General features: G+C 50.4%; 1 protein-coding gene and 1 non-coding gene across 2 annotated transcripts in view; one reads left to right on the forward strand and one right to left on the reverse strand.

Moving 5' to 3' along the window:
- Positions 1-260: 260 nt before the first annotated feature.
- LOC138397735 (U6 spliceosomal RNA) lies at positions 261-364 on the reverse strand. The gene has a single exon (XR_011235855.1). It is a non-coding gene; the product is annotated as a U6 spliceosomal RNA (small nuclear RNA).
- Positions 365-4,349: 3,985 nt separating this feature from the next.
- The window catches only part of TEAD4 (TEA domain transcription factor 4), a 68,902-nt gene continuing 55,428 nt past the window's right edge, over positions 4,350-17,823 (forward strand). The window contains exons 1-2 of the mRNA XM_069490009.1: positions 4,350-4,457; positions 4,894-5,006. The gene's annotated coding sequence lies outside the window, so the exon portion shown is untranslated. The remainder of the gene's footprint in view (positions 4,458-4,893; positions 5,007-17,823) is intronic.

Raw genomic sequence — 17,823 nt, forward strand, 5'->3', positions numbered from 1 at the left:
TTTGGGAAATGGTTTGATTTACTGGAAAGAACGTTTCTGGAGTTATAAACTGGTACTCAGCAATAGTTGAAAAAATATTTAGGATCCTAAGGGGATCGATGAAAAGTCTGGAAGACTTTTAAATGTTGGTGTTCCCTCAGAGATGCTTTCATTGAGTTCTTTTGACTTTGCATAACCTCTTCCCCCATCTCAACCAGCTTTGTTAAGGTATAATTAACACATACAAATTGTACATATTTATTATGTACCATGTTTTTTTTAAAAACATGTTATGCTTCACAAATTTGCCTGTCCTCTGTCAGCAGGGGCCATGCTCATCTCTGCGTCATTCCAAGTTTAGCGCATGTGCTGCCAAAGGAAGCACCACATGAGCCGTTTTGATACATGCACAGGGTTTTGTGTTTTAAAGACGTGCAGAAATTAGGGAAGGGTTACATAGCTAGTTGTAGTTACATTTTTCCTCTCATTATAAAAGAAGTATAAGTTTGTTATAGAAAATAAAGAATAAAAATGAGAAACCCCCTTAATTTGCAAACTTTCAGAGATAATCACTTTAAAATACTTTCCGGTTTCTTTTTCAAAAACAGGATCATCCTATATATACTGTTTTTTTTTTGTTTTGTTTTGTTTTTTGAGACAGAGTCTCTGCTGCCCAGGCTAGAGCGAGTGCTGTGGTGTCAGCCTAGCTCACAGCAACCTCAAACTCCTGGGCTCAAGCAATCCTCCTGCCTCAGCCTCCCGAGTAGCTGGGACTACAGGCGTGCGCCACCATGCCCGGCTAATTTTTTTCTATATATATTTTTTAGCTGTCCAAATCATTTCTTTCTAGTTTTAGTAGAGACGGGGGTCTCGCTCTTGCTCAGGCTGGTCTTGAACTCCTGACCTCAAGCGATCCTCCCGCCTCGGCCTCCCAGAGTGCTAGGATTATAGGTGTGAGCCACCTCGCCCGGCCTATATACTGTTTTTAGAATCTGCTTTTCCACTTATATCATGAATGTTTATTTGGCTTATTTAAAAAATCTTGTTATTAATAGCTGCAAAGAGTTCCACCACACAGATGTGGTTGGGTCTGTTAGACAACGTAGCACGGGCATAATTTGTTTGACTGCAACCAGGTGCATTGGAAAAACGAAATTTATTACAGGAATGGAAATAATACCAAAGAACATAGGGGCAAGTAACTCATATGAATTTTAACTTTGACTTTGGAATGTAGTAACACAGATACCCTCCCTACACTGAGCCTGTCTCTGCCCACACCCCTGCCCTCCTCCCTCTGCACCACCCATCATCAGTCTTGAGTGAGGATCCTTCTGGATCACTAGGAAGTGGGGGAAGTCATGGACTATATGATGTAATCTGAGGAAATGCACATCATCTCTGCCAGCTTAATCCAGACGGATGAAATATTTCCATCAATAGATTCCTGGCGGGGTGCGATGGCACACACCTGTAATCCTAGCACTCTGGGAGGCCAAGGTGGGAGGATCGCTTGAGGTCAGGAGTTGGAGACCAGCCTGAGCAAGAACGAGACCCCCCGTCTCTACTAAAACTAGAAAGAAATTAGCTGGACAACTAAAAATGGAAAAAATTAGCCGGGCATGGTGGTACATGCCTGGAGTCCCAGTTACTTGAGAGGCTGAGGCAGAAGGATTGCTTGAGCCCAGGAGTTTGAGGTTGCTGTGAGCTAAGCTGATGCCACGGCACTCTAGCCCAGGCAACAGAGTGAAACTCTGTCTCAAAAAAATAAATAAATAAATAGAAACTAGATTCATTGCTGAGGGTCAATGAATTAGGGTCCTGTCCTTTAAGAAATGTAAATACCCCTGGGAAGGGCCGGTGTGTGTTTAAATCATGGTCAGTCTTTAACCCTTCAGAATTTGCATAACTGATAACTTTCCTTTACCCAGAGGGTCCTTAACAAATCCAGAGCATAAAATCCTCAAAGGTGCAGAGCTCTCCAAGAGCCTGTAAGGGTATGGACCAGAATGCCAAAATTTTGAAGACATACCTTTCCAGTATGGTCCCTGATGACCTTGGATAGTTAAGATTTGGAGGGAATAAAGAAACCAGTCTGAGGGAGATCAGCAGTGTGTGCTGAACGTGGGACCCCAGGGGTGCTTTCCTGTCTCCACTCCGGACTCTGTCCTCCTTCCTCTCAACTCTCTGAACCTGGCAGGACTCAGCCTCCATCTCACCCTTCTCTCCTCCTTTTTTTGAATTCTTATCTTAGTTAATCACACCACCCCTCTTCAGCTGTTGAAGGTTAGCAACTTTTGTTTTCTCTCTCACCTTCCCAGCCAAAGGAGTCTTGCTGCTTTTGCCTCTGGACTGTTTCCTAGATCCTTGCCCTCTTCCCCAACCTTAGGACCTCTGCTTGGGTTTAGGGCACCCCAAGTCTCCAATCCAACCCCAAGACTGTTGCCAGAGGGTCTTTCTGATGGTGGCACTGATTATGTCACACCCATGTCTTCTATGATGCTCACGTCTTCAGCATGACATACAACGACCTTCACAACCTGGTACCCACTTCTTTTGACCTTATTCTCCAGCCACACCAGGTTACAAGCTTTCCCTAAACACCCCTCGCACACAGGCTACCCCACCTTTGCATGCTTCTCCATGACTTAAATGGAGTTTCCGGTCTCGGTTTGGCAAACTCTCATTTTTCCTTCAGGAGTACATCAAACGACACCCCGGTAACTTGGATTTCATTGTTTCTTCCCTTGAGTTCCACCGAACTTGGCGTAATTGTTTGTCTTCCCACCTGGCTTGTGAGCTTCTGAGGGCAGGGACCTATCCCTGTGTTCAGCATGGTGTCATAGCCAATAGACATTCAACAAATGATTGTTGAATTAAATAGTTGGTGCTCACAGTTCGCATTTCTTGTGGTGTGATACACTGCCTGGGTTGCAGTTCTTTCATGTGCATGAGGTGTGACCAAACCTTGATATGACTCATGATTTACAAGCATACCAGAATTTATATATCCAAATGAGGGCTGCTTCCTTCAGAGTCTTCTCCTTGTAAGACTGGAAACTTAGTCCAGTGATGATGCTGTCATTGTTCAAAACAGTTTTGGAGCACCTCTCTTGGAAACCATTTGGCATTTATAGCACTTTCTTTTCAATATTTTTCCACGGGAGCAAATGTTTTTCATTAATTCAGCATTTACCATGCACTTGTCTATCCCAGGCACCATGCTGGTGCTGGGTGAAAGATAAGATAAATCAGACATTTATCCAGTCTTCAAGGAAGCTTCTGTTTGGCAAGGGAGATAACATCTGGGCAATCTCTGCGATGCAAGGTTAAGGTATATTGCTCCAGAAGAAGTTGGATTTGATTTTTGGAAAAAGCCAAAAGTCCTTTGGTTTCAGCCTCCCAACCAGGTGGATGACAGGGCTACATGAGAACATGCTGCTTTAAGTCGATTTCTTCTGCAGATTCCCAAACAGGAGCCCAGGGTGTTTCCAGCACCCCTTTTCCCCAACATGAGGCTCAATTCGTTTGGCACGTCTGTTTAAAGCCCAGACTCCCACTTTACGGCGGAGCTCTTCTGCACAGCGCGTCTTCCCAGCTAGGTTACAAGGCCTTCGAGGGTAGGCGCCCAGGTCTCAGCCCTCACTGTCCTCACAGCGTCTGGCGGACACAGGCTGCGTGTTGGATAAATGTGCGCTGTGCGACTGAGCCCAAAAAGTGTCTCACGCCACGCCGCACGCACTTCACACTCGGTGCCCTTTCTCCCTCTGCTTTACTCCCCTCAGCGACAGCTTTGCAGACCCCCCAAGAGACAGGAGGGAACAACTGGAAAGGCCAAAGCCGGGAGGGCCAGCAGGGGGGCGCCGGCGGCGGATCCCGGAATGGAGCCCGGAGTTCCTGCTTCCTGGTTCCCGGCGCAAGTGCCGCGCGGTGGGAGCGCGGGGAGGAGGCACCCGCCCCGGCCTCGCGCGGACTTTGGCCCGGGGACCCGGCCGGCAGCCCGACCCGGGGCGGCAGGGCGCGGGCCAGGGCCGCGTGCGCTACGGGTACCCCCGCCCCGGCGAAGGGGAAGGTTTTCGGCTCCGGGAAAGGGAACCGGGATCCGCCAGGAGGGGCAGGAGCAGCGGGCGCGGGGAGGTGGGAAAGAGGCGGCGCTGAGCGGCGAAGGGAAGTGAGCAAGCGGGGAACCGAGGTCAGGGCTGGGGGTCCGCGCCGCCCGGCCCACCCCGGCGCCCGCGCCGCGCCGCCCCCGCCCCCGCCCCGCCGCAGTCCGCCCCCGCCCGCCCGCGGCGCAGTCTCCTCCCCGAGGTGCCGGTGGCCGGGCCGCCACTCCCTCCGGCTCCCTCCCTCAGCTGCGCGCATCCCATGCCAGCCCTCATTCCGCACATTCCAGGCGTCCTCCGCGCAAACTTGAGGCCAGGGGGTGGGGAGGGCCCGCAGCTCCCGGCTCCGCCGCCGCTGCCGCCGCGTCCCGTCAGGTGAGTGGCGCCGGCCCCGCCGCCCGCGGCCCCGCAGGGCGCCCTCCCGGGGCCGCCGGCCGCTCGCGCCGCGTGCTCGGCCGCCCTTGCTTTCCGCCGCTCCAGTTCCCGCCCTGGCCCGCAGGCTCCGGCTCCCCGGCCCCTTCCCTCGCGCTCGCTCCGCCGCGCTCCCCCGGCCCCTCCGCCCGCTTCCCTCCCGCCGCTCCCGGCGCCCGCTCCGTGCGCCCCGCGCTCCCTTCCTCTCCCGGTTGACTCACTCCTCCAGGAATAGGGATCTCCCCGGCTTCCCGGCAGTCCCATTCTGGGAAAACCCCTCCCTCCGCGCGCTCCGCTGCGCTCCGCGCCCGGGCCGGCGGCCCCGCCTGCCCCTGCCCTCCCGCCCGGCTCCGGGCCGCAGCCCGCGGCTCTGCGCGCTGACGCCCCGTGGTCCCCGCAGTGCGCTCACCGAACCCCGGGACTCAGCGGAGCCGCACGGAGGAGTTGGAGCTGTGAGCGGACTCCCGGGACCTGGCTTAGAGCGCCCAGCCACCCTCCCGCACCCTGGGACCGGTAAGGCGGCGGGGCGGGAGGACCGGGGAGTTTGCAGGACTTTGCCAGAGTGCAGGCGTCTGGCGTGGTGCGTGAGACCCTCTCCAGGGACAGACTCGGAGAAGAGCGGGGCACGTGGAGGCGGCGCGGCTGAGGATGGGAGAGGCAATGCGGACTCCACGGCTGGGGGTGGGGGTGTGTACCAGGGACCTGGGGGGAAAGGGAGTCCACGTTGCTGCGAGGACTAGAGAGGCAGAACCGAGAGCACCAGCGACACGGGAGACCCAGAACCCATGTCCCTTTTCTGCTGGTTCCTTTTTGGGTCTGGAAAAAAGAGCCCTGGGGGTAGGTGTACTGCGTGTCTTAAGGGATAAGCGATGATGTGAAAGTGGGGGGACCTCTGCAAGGGGTCCCACGCCCAGGGCCGCAGAAGCTGTTGGGTTCCCTGATGGGGACTCGTGAATCAAGGGGACAGAATTCCCGAGCCCCAAGTGAACGTTTCCCAGTGGGCAGCCCAGGAGCTGTGCACACGCACACGCATGCGAGGGGCCTGGGGTGAGGGAGTGCATGTGAGGCCGACTGTGCCCGTCTCCCCAGCTCCGGGCGTGTGCGAGGGGGATATCTGTTCCCTATGACTCACCTGGGCTCCCAGTAGGCGTGTTTGTTTGTGTGGATGTGAATGACAGGAGTGTGCGTTTGTTTCTGCTTGAGAGGGGCCGTCTGTCTGGCAGCGTGTGTGTCTGTGAGTAGGTGTGTGATGCCACGTCTCCAAGTACACGTTCTCTGTGAGGATGTTGGTTCTGGCTATGACTGTTCTTCCTCCTGCATAGCTGCGGGCAAGAGACAGTGTCCCTGACTGCACGTGTGCGGGGTGGTGTGACTGTGGTTGTTGCAGTGTGTGGCCCCAGGCTCCGTTCCCCCTAGACTGGGCAGACCGGAGGAGGCTGTCTACACCTGCCCCTTCCAGGCAGCTGTCCTTCGCAGGGAGGTGGATCCTGTGGCCGCAGGAATGGTTTGGAAAACAAGCTGGTAGAAGGCTGAGGGAAGTTGAGATCTTTGCCTTTAGGTGGTGGGATGGGTGGATGGTAGTGAGAGCTGGGAATGCTTGTGGGGTGGACCCCCCAGAAAGAGGACACCATTCAGAATCTTGCGACTTGTGTAGATAGTGTTTTTACGCTGGCCTCAAGGACAAACAGGTAGGGATGTCCAGCAGCCTCAACTACTTGCCACCGGGTCACCTCTCCTCGGAGCTGACCAGGTGACCCAGTGGAAGAATCTCAGTCTTTACGACTTGCTGGAGTGCCCAGTACTTCCTGTGGGAACAGGAATGAGCAGCTTGTGTGAGTGCTTCTGTGTGGATATAATGTTTAGGGCTTCTTGGAAGAAAGGAGCAAGGAACTGTCTCGGCGGGTGGGGCTCTGGTCCCTGCTCCCCCATCCACCCTGAGGATATGGATGTTCTGGCGGGAAACACCTGCCTGCTCAGGCCAGATGTGTACCTGGTTTAAAAGCAGCGTTGATGGAGAAGAAGGGATTCAGGTTTGGGGTCAGACGGACCTGGATACAAATCTTGACGGTCACTCACTACCTGTAAGGCTCAGACTCAGTTTCCTGGTGAGTAATAGGGAGGGGTAGGGGGTTAATTAATATGGATCCAGAAAGTTGTGAAAATTCAGTGTATGCAAAGCACCTATTAGCTCATCCTAGGAACTCCACAGGTATTGTATCCAATGTTTCCTCAGCTTATTTCGGCAAGGAACCTCTTTTTTCCTAGGGATTAGAGTTTTTTGAATTAGTGTTTGTCTGAATACCGTTTGAAACCCTGCCCTGTTTATTCATCATGTTTATTTAGCAGCCTGAACTGAACGTTTACTGTGGGCCAGGCCCTGCCATGTTCTTTAGGAGTCCAGGGTGGCCAGTGGCCCAAGTAGAGGAGGGGGGTGGCCAGATGTCACTGGGGAACACGGAGTCTCCAACTCCTGTGTTCTAATTCCAGTTTTGCCTTGGCATCAGGGCAAACTTGCTGAATATTATTGGATACTCTGATGTCAGCACCTAACTCCTTCATTTTAAAGATGGGGAAACTGAGGCCACTAGAGGGTCCGTAACTTGCTTAATGTCACATAGCTTATGAGTGGCAGAGCTGGGACTAGAAGCCCTTGCTCTTCGCTTTGCATTCTGTCTCCTGCTCTGTGGATCGCAATGCTCAGACACCCCCCAGTTCCCTCAGCTGCCTTCATCCCACCGGCGCAGAGGCTGGAGCAGGCTGCTGTCCAGGGCTCAGATGAGGTTGTCTGGCGGAAATACTCCCCTCCATCCCAACAGAAAGGACACAGCTGCTGGTGAATCTGAGGACACTGAGTCTGGAAGAGGCCCTCGGATCTTTAAGACACACCCTTCTTTCTCCTTGATGGGCTGCTCATTACCGTGCCAGGTGGAGAAGGGTCCCTTCATCTTTTTAGATCTCCTGGGATGCAAATGTCACAACCTCCTTTGGCTTGCCTTCTGGAGTCTTGCCCGTGGCTGTCACAAAGCAATGAGTATTGCCAAACCTGTGGCTCTTCCTCCTCCTTCCCAGTAAAAGTGGAGGACGTCGGTCCCCAGCTTTGGTCCTTGTCTTTTCTGTAGTTGAAGTCAGTGTGGTGGCAGTTGAAAATTCAGACTTGGAAGGGTGGCTTTACCTTGCCTGTCTTCCTGTGCCCCCATGACCCTATGTTGGCAGGGATTGGGATGACAGCTCCCTTTAAAGCTCTGAAATTGGAGCTGAACAGCTGCTCTCCAGCAAGGGGGGGCCGTGAGGGGGCTGGAACCAGCCAAGGGGCCCAGGTGGGTGTGGGGGCAGGGTAGGGCTTTGTCACAGGGGAGCACAGAGTCTCCAGCTCCTATAGTCTGATTCCAGTTTTGCCTTGACCTCTTCTGAAATGACAGCTTGTCCTTTGTTTTTGTTTTTTTCCGGCTAGATATTGGGGAGATTCTAATCACACCTGTGTGACCTGGCTGTGGGGCCTTCACCTAGTAGGGACTGAATCTTTGGGAAATTTTCCACTAGAACTCCAGTCTCTAAGATCCGAGCCTGCATCCTTCTGCATTTAATATACACAGGCTCCTGGAAAGGCACAGGGATGGGCCAGGCTCCCCCGTCGCATGTCGCATGGGCCAGCTCCTTGGCATGGCGTGGCCCCCATGGGTGGGGACTCTGCTTCCTTTGACCCAAACTTCATGGGAACAATAGACTTCAGAGGAGTCACCAGGAGCAGGAAATGGGAACTGTGCTCAGGCTGGGGTGACCCTCCTGGGGGCTGGGATTGCATATCCGGTAGAGCACTAGGGGCTGTGCAAAGGGCACTGGGGAGGGGCTGATGACACACAGGGTGGGCCTCTGGGGTGGGGCTCTCCTCTGAGGGGGCTGTTGACTCAGAGTGAAACCTGAGCTCTCAGAGCCCATTCTGTGGCTGACTGTTCTGCTTTGTGTCTCTCTGGTGTCTGCCAGCCTTCACTCATGCCAGGCTCACCTCTGCCAGAACCTTGTCTTCCCCTTCCCTTCAAGCCCCTGAGATGTCTTCGTGGATCATCCTGGCCAGGATAAAAGGCTAGTGTTGTTTCTTCTTGGCCGATTTCCACCTTGGCACTGAGCCTTGAGTAATGGTTGCTGGGGTATGATGCTGCGCAGAGGTCTGGGTGGGGGGTCAACAGGCCTGGGTCAGTTGGACGACATCAAGGGATTTCTTTGTTTGTTTCTGTTTTTTTTTTTTTTGTAGGGACAGGGGTCTCACTATGTTGCCCAGGCTGGTCTTCAACTCCTGGCCTCAATCTATCCTCCCTCCTGAGTAGCTGGGACTACAGGCACACACCACCACGTCCAACATGAAGGATTGCTTTAGCCACAGTCAGAGCAAGATAGGCTGGGGGAGATTCTTGTCTGCTATAGGTGTTGGAGTGTTCTGGGAGACAGAGGTCTCTTATCTGGCCTCCCTCTTTGTGTGTTTAGACTAGACTTGGTGAGAGGGCTGAAGCTGCTTTGGGGGAAGTGAGAGTCAGATCACCCGGAACTGCTTTTCATGAGCTCAGGTGGCCAGACTCACAGATCGGGGTCAGGGTCCTGGGAGAAGCCATGGGAGTGACCTCAGGACTGCTGCCAGGATCTGAGAGGAGGATAGGGTGGTGGAGAAAACACATACTGTCCTGATTTATTTCTTTTTTTTTTTGTTGTTGTTGTTGTTGTTGTTGAGACAGAGTCTCACTTTGTTGCCCAGGCTAGAGTGAGTGCCGTGGCGTCAGCTTAGCTCACAGCAACCTCAGACTCCTCGGCTTAAGCGATCCTACTGCCTCAGCCTCCCAAGTAGCTGGGACTACAGACATGCGCCACTATGCCCGGCTAATTTTTTTATATAGATTTTTAGTTGTCCATATAATGTCTTTCTATTTTTAGTAGAGACGGGGTCTCGCTCAGGCTGGTCTCGAACTCCTGACCTTGAGCGATCCACCCGCCTCTGCCTCCCAGAGTGCTAGGATTACAGGCGTGAGCCACCGCGCCGGCCCTGATTTATTTCTTCAAGGGGGCAAGGTAGGGATCCTGGAAATGGCAGACTGCTCGGCTTCTTATTGGCCCCTGCCCAATTCTAGGTGAGAATTGTGAACGATCAATCTTCAGAGACTTTGAAAATGAAGCTGAGGCCGGGCGCGGTGGCTCATGCCTGTAATCCTAGCACTCTGGGAGGCCGAGGCGGGTGGATTGCTCAAGGTCAGGAGTTCGAGACCAGCCTGAGCGAGACCCCGTCTCTACTAAAAATAGAAAGACATTATATGGACACCTAAAAAAAAAAAAAATCTATATAGAAAAAATTAGCCGGGCATAGTGGCGCATGCCTGTAGTCCCAGCTACTCGGGAGGCTGAGGCAGTAGGATCGCTTGAGCCCAGGAGTTTGAGGTTGCTGTGAGCTAAGCTGACGCCACGGCACTCACTCTAGCCTGGGCAACAAAGTGAGACTCTGTCTCAACAAAAAAAAAAAAAAAAAAATGAAGCTGAGATAACCAGGAGCCAACATGCATTCACTCTACCAAGTCTGGGGGAAAATAAATCTAATTTGAATGGAGGAATGTTCAGTAAGGATTTTCAGCCAAATGATTTTCTTGGGTACGAGAGAGAGAAATGTGATCTGGCTGATAGAGCAGTGACGTGGACGGGTAGCTGGTTGAACCTGGGGCGCTGAGCTCACGTCACCTTGGGGAGGTGTCTGGTCATATGCCACAGAGCCCTCTCTTTGGCTTTGTCCTTGATGGACATTTCCATAGATACGAGCCCCTCATGGGAGCGTGTGTGGCCCACGTCCTCTGTTTCTCTCATTTCTCTGGGAGTTGAGGATGGCAAACATTGAGTGACAGAGCCAGGATTCAAAATCATCTCAATTGTCTAGAATGCTGCAGTTAAGTAGAAAGATAAGATGTAAAAGATATTTTTTCTAACTCTTAAAACTAATACATGTTCATTGTAGAAAACTTAGAAAGTAAAGAAATTCATAAAGGAGAAAACAGAGTGGTACGTAGGACTGCAGCTCAGGGATGACTTAGTATATTTTAGGTCAGTGTCCCTCCAAATTTGTGTTCATGCAAATCTGTATATTTTAACACAGTTGCAATTATATTCTATCTAGTATTTTTTCCTACTGAATACTACACAGTAATACGTTATGTCATAAAAAAATTATTCAAAACCATAATTTTAAAGATCTGAGTAACATTACATTATATGAATATACCTTAATTTATTCAACTGTGCCTGACATTGAGCAATATTGAATGTGTATACTTATCTCAAGAAGAAATCTAATAGGTTTAAATGTAAAATCCTGCATTTAAATTCAAAATATCGGGTTGTATCAATATAGAATAGAGTGGAGCTTACTCTCAATTCATGTGGAGGGGGAAAAAAACTTTGGGTTTTGGTTGACGAAGGAAGGGGAAGGGAAATGAACATTTATTTTATTAAGTGCCTGCTAGGTGCCAGACATCATTCTAGACATTTCTACCTACATCATCTCATGTAATCCTCATAGCAGCCCTGTGAGATAGGGTTTGTTTGTTTATTTGTTTTTGTGTTGTTTTCTTTTCTTAGAGACAGGGTCTTACTCTGTCGCCTAGGCTGGAGTGCAATAGCACAATCACAGCTCACTGTAGCCTCAAACTCCTGGGCTCAAGAATCCTCCTGCCTCAGCCTCCCAAGTAGCTGGGACTACAGGTGTGCACCACCATGCCCAGCTAATTTTTAAATTTTTTATAGAGACAGGGTCTCACTGTGTTGCCCTGGCTGGATTTGAACTCGTGGCCTCAATTGATCCTCCTGCCTTGGCTCCCAAAGTTCTGGGATGACGGCGTGTGCCGCTGCGCCTGGGCTGTTTTGTTTTTTAACCTCTACAGAAGAGGAAAAAAGTTACATAGAGATTAATGCTGGGGTTGGAGTTTGAACCCAGGTTGATCTGACTCTCCCTATTGCCCTAAGCCAGGAGCCTATACAGGCTGATGGTGTGGTGAGGTCTATGTCAAGGAAAACCTTAGTATGCTGAGCTCTGTGACACTCCGCGTTGGAAGGTGTATACATCCTGGCCTGTATGTGCTGAGCTCACCATTATTGTGAGTGTCTGCACAGAGGCTGTATGAAGAATTAGAATCTGGCTGTCATCCGGGTGCTGTCGTTTCTCATTTCTAGAAGGCAGGCCCTCTTTGTAGCAATGGTAGATTAGGTCCATCTGATGTGAAGTCTATTTCATTATGTGGGACTACAGTCAGCCCTCCATATCTGTGGGTTCCACATCCATGAATTCAGCTAATTCTGGATTGCAAATATTCAGGGGAAAAAAACCTCACAGAATTCCAAAACAAATTCCACAGTGGCAAAACTTGAATTTGCCACTTGCTGAGTACTGCATTGAATCCACGAGAATGAAGTAACGTGTAGCATTGTATTAGGGATTGCAAGCAGTCAGAGCTGATCTATAGTGTAGGGGAGTCCCTGGTCATCTAGTGGGTAGGAAAAAAGTAAAGTAAAATAAAATAAAAAAAATTAAGAAATAAAATTAAAAAGTATATGGGGGGATGTACAGAGCTTATGTGCAAACATCACGCCATTTTTTATCAGGGACTTGTGCATCCTTGGATTTTAATATCTGTAGGGCATCCTGGACTCGATCCCTCACAGATCCTGAAGGACAACTGTATGCAGAGTTTCTTCATGAAGAACTGCATAGAACTTATATGCTTTGGAAGAGATCTGTGCTCTGGTGGGAAATTGGACTAGATGACCTCCAGGGCCACTGCTTCCTGAAAGATTCTGTGGTCCTAGGTCTCAGTTTCTCTGCATATTAGCAGACGATGTGTGAAGTGTTTTCTTACTGTATGTTTTGGGATTCCTGCCACAGGGAGGTAGTGCTAAACTGCCCCTGGAGCTGGAGGCGAGGCTCGGAGCCGCCATGTCGGAGCGGCCAGAGCAGGCAGAATGGGGAGATTTAGCAGTGAGTGCCTGGCTCCCTAGTCACCTTTGTCCAGGCTGTCAGGGACCAGCTGCACCTCGGTCCTGCCCTGAGGCAGAGGGACAGGGAAGATGATCCCAACACAGAGCAGTGGCTACAGTGCAGACTCTAGAGTGGTGCTGTCCAGTAGAAATGTGATACAAGCCAGATATGTGATTTTAAGTTATCTAGGAGCCACATTTATAAAGTAATAAGAAACTAGTAAAATGAATTGTAATAGTACATTTTCTTTAACATGCTATGTCTATAATGTTATCATTTTGACAAATGATTGGCCCTTTTGTTACGACAGAGGGGTCCATGTGCCATTCTGTGGCAACTGTATCTTGCTCTTACTCTGTAAACCTATCTTGTCCTTCCTCAATAAACTTTGGTTCATATTTTAAAAAAATAAAAAGTAAAGCAGTTTTATTAGAGAATAAAAAAACAAAAACGTGATCATAGTAAAAAATATTAATGAGATAGTTGACATTTTTTTCATACAGAGTGCTGGACATCCCATGTGTGTTATACACTTAGCAGCGTATCTGAGTTCAGACTAACCACATTTCGAGAGCTCGATAGCCACACGCGGCTGGTGGCTGCTGTTTGGGGAGTGCAGCTTTAGAGCCAGCCTGCCTGGGTTTGAATCCCTTTTCTGCCACTTAACAGCTGTGTGATCTGGGGCAAGTTATCTCACCGCAGTGTGTCCCCCTCTGCAAAATAGGGATAACAGTATTAACAGAACCGACCTCATACAGTTGATGTGAAGATTAAATGAATTAATGTTTGTAAAGTGCTTAGTTCTTTGTCTTGCACAGACTAAGCGCTGTATAAGTATTTGTCAAATAAATGACCTAGATGGTTCTTAAAAACTGTATAAGCTGGGATTTGTAAGCGGGAGAGTCCAGTGATGTGCTTGGAAAACCCAAGAGTAGAGTGGCCCTGTGAAGTTTCCAGTAGGCTGTGCCTGTACCACAGTAGTTGTGCATAATAAAATTGATTTCACATCAGAAGAACCTAATCTGCTAATTGCTGCAAAGAGGGCCTGCCTTCTGGAAGTGAGAAATGACAGCTCACTAATGATAGGACAGGTTCCAATACCTCAGCAGGTGTGTCCTGAGCATCTGTCTGCCTGGGGCCTGGAACTGTGCTGGGTGGTGTGCAGGAAGCAAAAGCATCCTCGGAAGTGCACCTTTGTAAGTTGTATGACCTCATGTTGGAATGGGAGGCGGGTCACTTCCAGCACTTGGGGGTTTAAGCAATAGTTGCTGCTTATGCAAGAGAAGCAGTAAAGCTGTGCCAGTGGCCTCCCATACCCTCCTCAGAACACTGCCCGCCCAGCACGGCCAGCTCTCCCCTCGGAATCAGCCCCCTCTGCTTGCACCTGCTCTCAGCCAATCCTCAGCAGCCACAGGGCACCCACTGGCTGCCCAGCACTGTGCCAGGTGCAGCAGGGAGTGTGGAACAAAAGACCTGGTCCCTGTCCTCAGGGAGCCTTGCTACCCAGCAGGGGAGACAAACTGGATAGCTAATGACAGTAACCTGCAGGGTGAAAGAAGGCTAATTAGAGGCACGTACAGGGGCTGGTGGGGGTGCCTGGTAAAGGGTAATTCATTCTGGTGGGGCCAGGAGGGGTTAGGGAAGGCTTCCTGGAAGAGGAGGCACTCAAACTGGCTTTGAGGATGGGTAGGGTTTTGATAGCTGTGTGTGTGAGTGAAATAGAGAGGGAGAAATATCAGTGAGAAGACAAAATGTAGTGATTTGAGGGCTATAGTCTTGAAATTATTAGAGGAGGGCAAGATAACTGAGTTTTATGAATGAGGTGGATTTGAGCTGAGTCCTTTGGGCAAGATAAAGAGGGCTTATTTTAAATTTATTTTAATTTACATATGGCAAAATTGACTATTTATGGTGTACAGTTTTATGGGTTTTGACAAATGCACAGAGTTGTGTATTCACCACCACACTCATGGTGCAGAACAGCTCCATCCCCCCCACAGTTCTCCCCTGGGCTGCCCCTTTGAGGCCAGCCCCTCCCCTCCCCCACAAGCCCATCCCCAGCAACACTGATCTGTTCTCCACTCCTGTAGTTTTGCCTTCTCGAGAATGCAGTGTCAATGGCATCGCACGGCATGTAGCTTCTTAGGTCTGGCTTCTTTCACTCACCATAATGCCTTTGAGCGGTCCAAGTTGTCATGTATCAACAGTTTGTTCCTTTTTATTGCTGAGTAGTAGTCTGTTATGTGGATGTACTGTAGTGTGTCTGTCCATCACTAATTGAAGGATGTTTGGATTGTTTCCAGCCTCTGTTGATTATGAATAAAGCTGCTGTCAACGTTTGTGTACATGCTTTTGTGTGAACGTGGGCTTTCATTTCTCCTGGGTACATACCCAGGAGTAGGATTGCTGGGACATGTGTTATGTGTATGTTTAATGCTTTCAGGAACTGCCAGACTGTTTTCCAAAGCATACCATTTCCCATTCCCATCAGCAAAGGGTGAGAATTCCATTGCTTCGTATTCCTACAGCACTTGGTATCGTAAGGTGGTTGGTGGTTGGTGGGTTTTTTCCTGTCATTCTGGGTGTGTAGTGGAATCTTACTGTGGTTTTAATTTGGATTTCTCTGATGCCTAATGATGTTTAACATCTTATTATGTGCTTATTTGACATATGTATAACTTCTTTGGTGAAACGTCTGTCCAAATCTTTTGCCCATTTTGAGTGTTTTGAGAGTTCTTTAACATTCTGGTTACAAGTCCTTTGTCAGATATGCGATTTACAATTTTGGGGGGAAATTCATGTGAGGAGAAAATCTTCAAAAGACGATTGATGGGTGTGAGGAGCTCTGAAAGTGAGGCAAGAGTGTGGCGTTTGGGGTCTTGGCCTTTCTGCAAGCATGAAAGTGGGACCGGGGCCGAGGAGTGGGGCGAATCTAGAGAATGACCTATGAAAAGAGGAGGGGCCAGGTGCAGTGGCTCACACCTGTTATCCCGGCGCTTTGGGAGGACAAGAGTTTGAGACCAGCCTGGGCAACATAGCAAGACCCCGTCTCTAAAAAATAAAATTAGCCAGGTGTGGTGGTGTGCACCTGCAGTCCCAGCTGCTCAAGAGGCTGAGGTGGGAGGATCACTTGAGCCCAGGAGTTCGAGCTTGTAATGAGCTATGATTACACCACTGCACTCCAGCCTGGATGACAGAACAAAACCCTATCTCTTGAAAAGAAAAAAAAAGAAGAAAAGAGGAAGAATGGCGCCTTCCATGAGGTTCGGTTCCTGGCTTCAGAATAAGAGGCACAGCTACGCGTCTTGGTTTTCTGGGCATCCTCCCTGGCTGGCTGGCTGGCCTGGTCCACTCCTCGTGGCCTGCTGGGTCAGGTTGGGCTGGGCCCATCCAGAAAAACAGATGATGCCCAGCCTGGGTTTCAGCCACTTCCATGGCCTTGTTTCCAAACCTATGACCGTGCATTCTGGAATGGGAGGTGGGGTGATTGTCAGGCCTGCAGGGGTAAGCCACTGGGTATGTGACTGTGCAAGAGATAATCAGTGGGGGTGAGTTTTCTGGGTCAGGGTGGGTCCTCTGTGATGGTGACCTCAGCCTGGGGTCTGAGGGCTTTGGGCTACTAGCAGAATTTCTAGAGCATCACAGTCCTCGTCCACATCCACAGTCCCTATCCCTGCCTGGGCAGGGTAGCTCGGCAACAGAACACTTCTGTGAAAAATGACCAAAGCTAGGATGGATGCTGCCTCCTGCTTCTTGTCCAAGCTCAGTCCAGCTGTCCAATGTAATGGACAGCTAGAATGATGCTAGAGCCTTCATTCTTCCCAGGGACGGGCCCTTTTCCAGAGTTGACTGGGGCCTATGGCAGGATGGTAGGGCAGAGCTGAAGAGTCCTGCCTTTCTGGAGCTACTAGGGCCTGGCTGCTTCAGGGCACCGTGGGGCTGCCTGTGGCTCCCTGATGCTCTGGGTCCTGGAGGGTCATTCCGGGTGCTTAGAGATCCTGCCTGTCTCCTCCTTCTCCCTGGACAGAGTGTCACTGAGCCCCACCAGGATGGCTGTGCTGCATGGGCATCTGGTTTGGGCTGACCCTCTGGTCCTGGCAGGGTGGGGACAGTCCTGTTACCTCTGAGACAGCATCTGATTCAGAGCAAACCCACCCTAAGGCTGGGGAAACAAGCATTGCCCCCGGCTTTGATGGGATTCCTTCTGTGAAATCGGCTATTTTGAGATCTGAATTTCCTAGGACACGGCTGCTTAAAGTGAAGCCACTGGTTTATACTTTTGCAACTTTTGCTTCATTTTAGAACCCTGAAGAAAGGCCCCAAGAGAAAGAAAGTGCAAGGCTTAACTCTCCCCACCTTTTTGAAAAACAACAACAACAAAAATATATTTATATATATGAATAGAGAGAGAGGGAGAGAGAGAGTGAAAGAGAGACTTTATATTTTTTTGAGCAGTTTTAGGTCAACAGAAAAATTGAGCAGAAAGTCCAGTTCCCATATTTACATTCCTCCCTCCCTAGTTCTTCATATTATTAATATCTTACATTAATGTGGTACAATTTGTTGTGATTGATGAATATGGATACGTTACTATAGGCCATAGTTTAGGGTTCCCTCTCTGTGTTGTACATTCTATGGGTTTTTTTCACAGGTGTCATGAAATGTACCCCCCATTGCAGTATCATACAGAGTAGTCTCACTGCCCTAAAATTCCCCTGTGCTCCACCTGTTCATCCCTCCCTCTCTCCCTCCTCCCCACCCCTTTTTATTGTCTCTGTAGTTTTGCCCTTTCCATAATTTCATACAGTAGCCTTTTCACATAGGCTTCTCTCACTTGGCGGCATGCATTTAAGTTTCCTCCATGTCTTTTCATGGTTTGACAGCTCATTTCTTCCCCCCCCCCAAATAATATTCCATCTGCTCTCCCTCCCCACCTTTTCCTTTTGCACATGAGGGCACTGAGGCCCAGCGAGGGAAAGTGAGGAATCTGTGGCAAAGCTGAGCTTGGAGTCTAATTCGCCTTCCGCCACAACCTCACGACCTGTTTCGAGGGGCTTCTGTGCCAGGCACTGCTGGGCCTAAAGCAGGGAGGGCCTCCCCCTGCCCCTGAACACCCCCCCCCTCGCCCCTGCGGTGACCCGCATCCTGGATGTGTTGGACTAGGCCTGAAGACACCCACACCCTGGCTGCTTAGAAGGGGCGGCTGGGGGGCAGGGTCCCGGCCTCACCTCCTGGGGCTGGGTGTGTCCCCTACCCTGCTGCGCTGGCCTGGGGGCTGGGCTTGGAGCCTGGAGCCACTTAGGAATCTTATCTTCCCCCATTCTCTGAGCCGCC

Source organism: Eulemur rufifrons, chromosome 16 (genome assembly GCF_041146395.1).
Source record: "Eulemur rufifrons isolate Redbay chromosome 16, OSU_ERuf_1, whole genome shotgun sequence".
Lineage (NCBI taxonomy): Eukaryota > Metazoa > Chordata > Mammalia > Primates > Lemuridae > Eulemur > Eulemur rufifrons.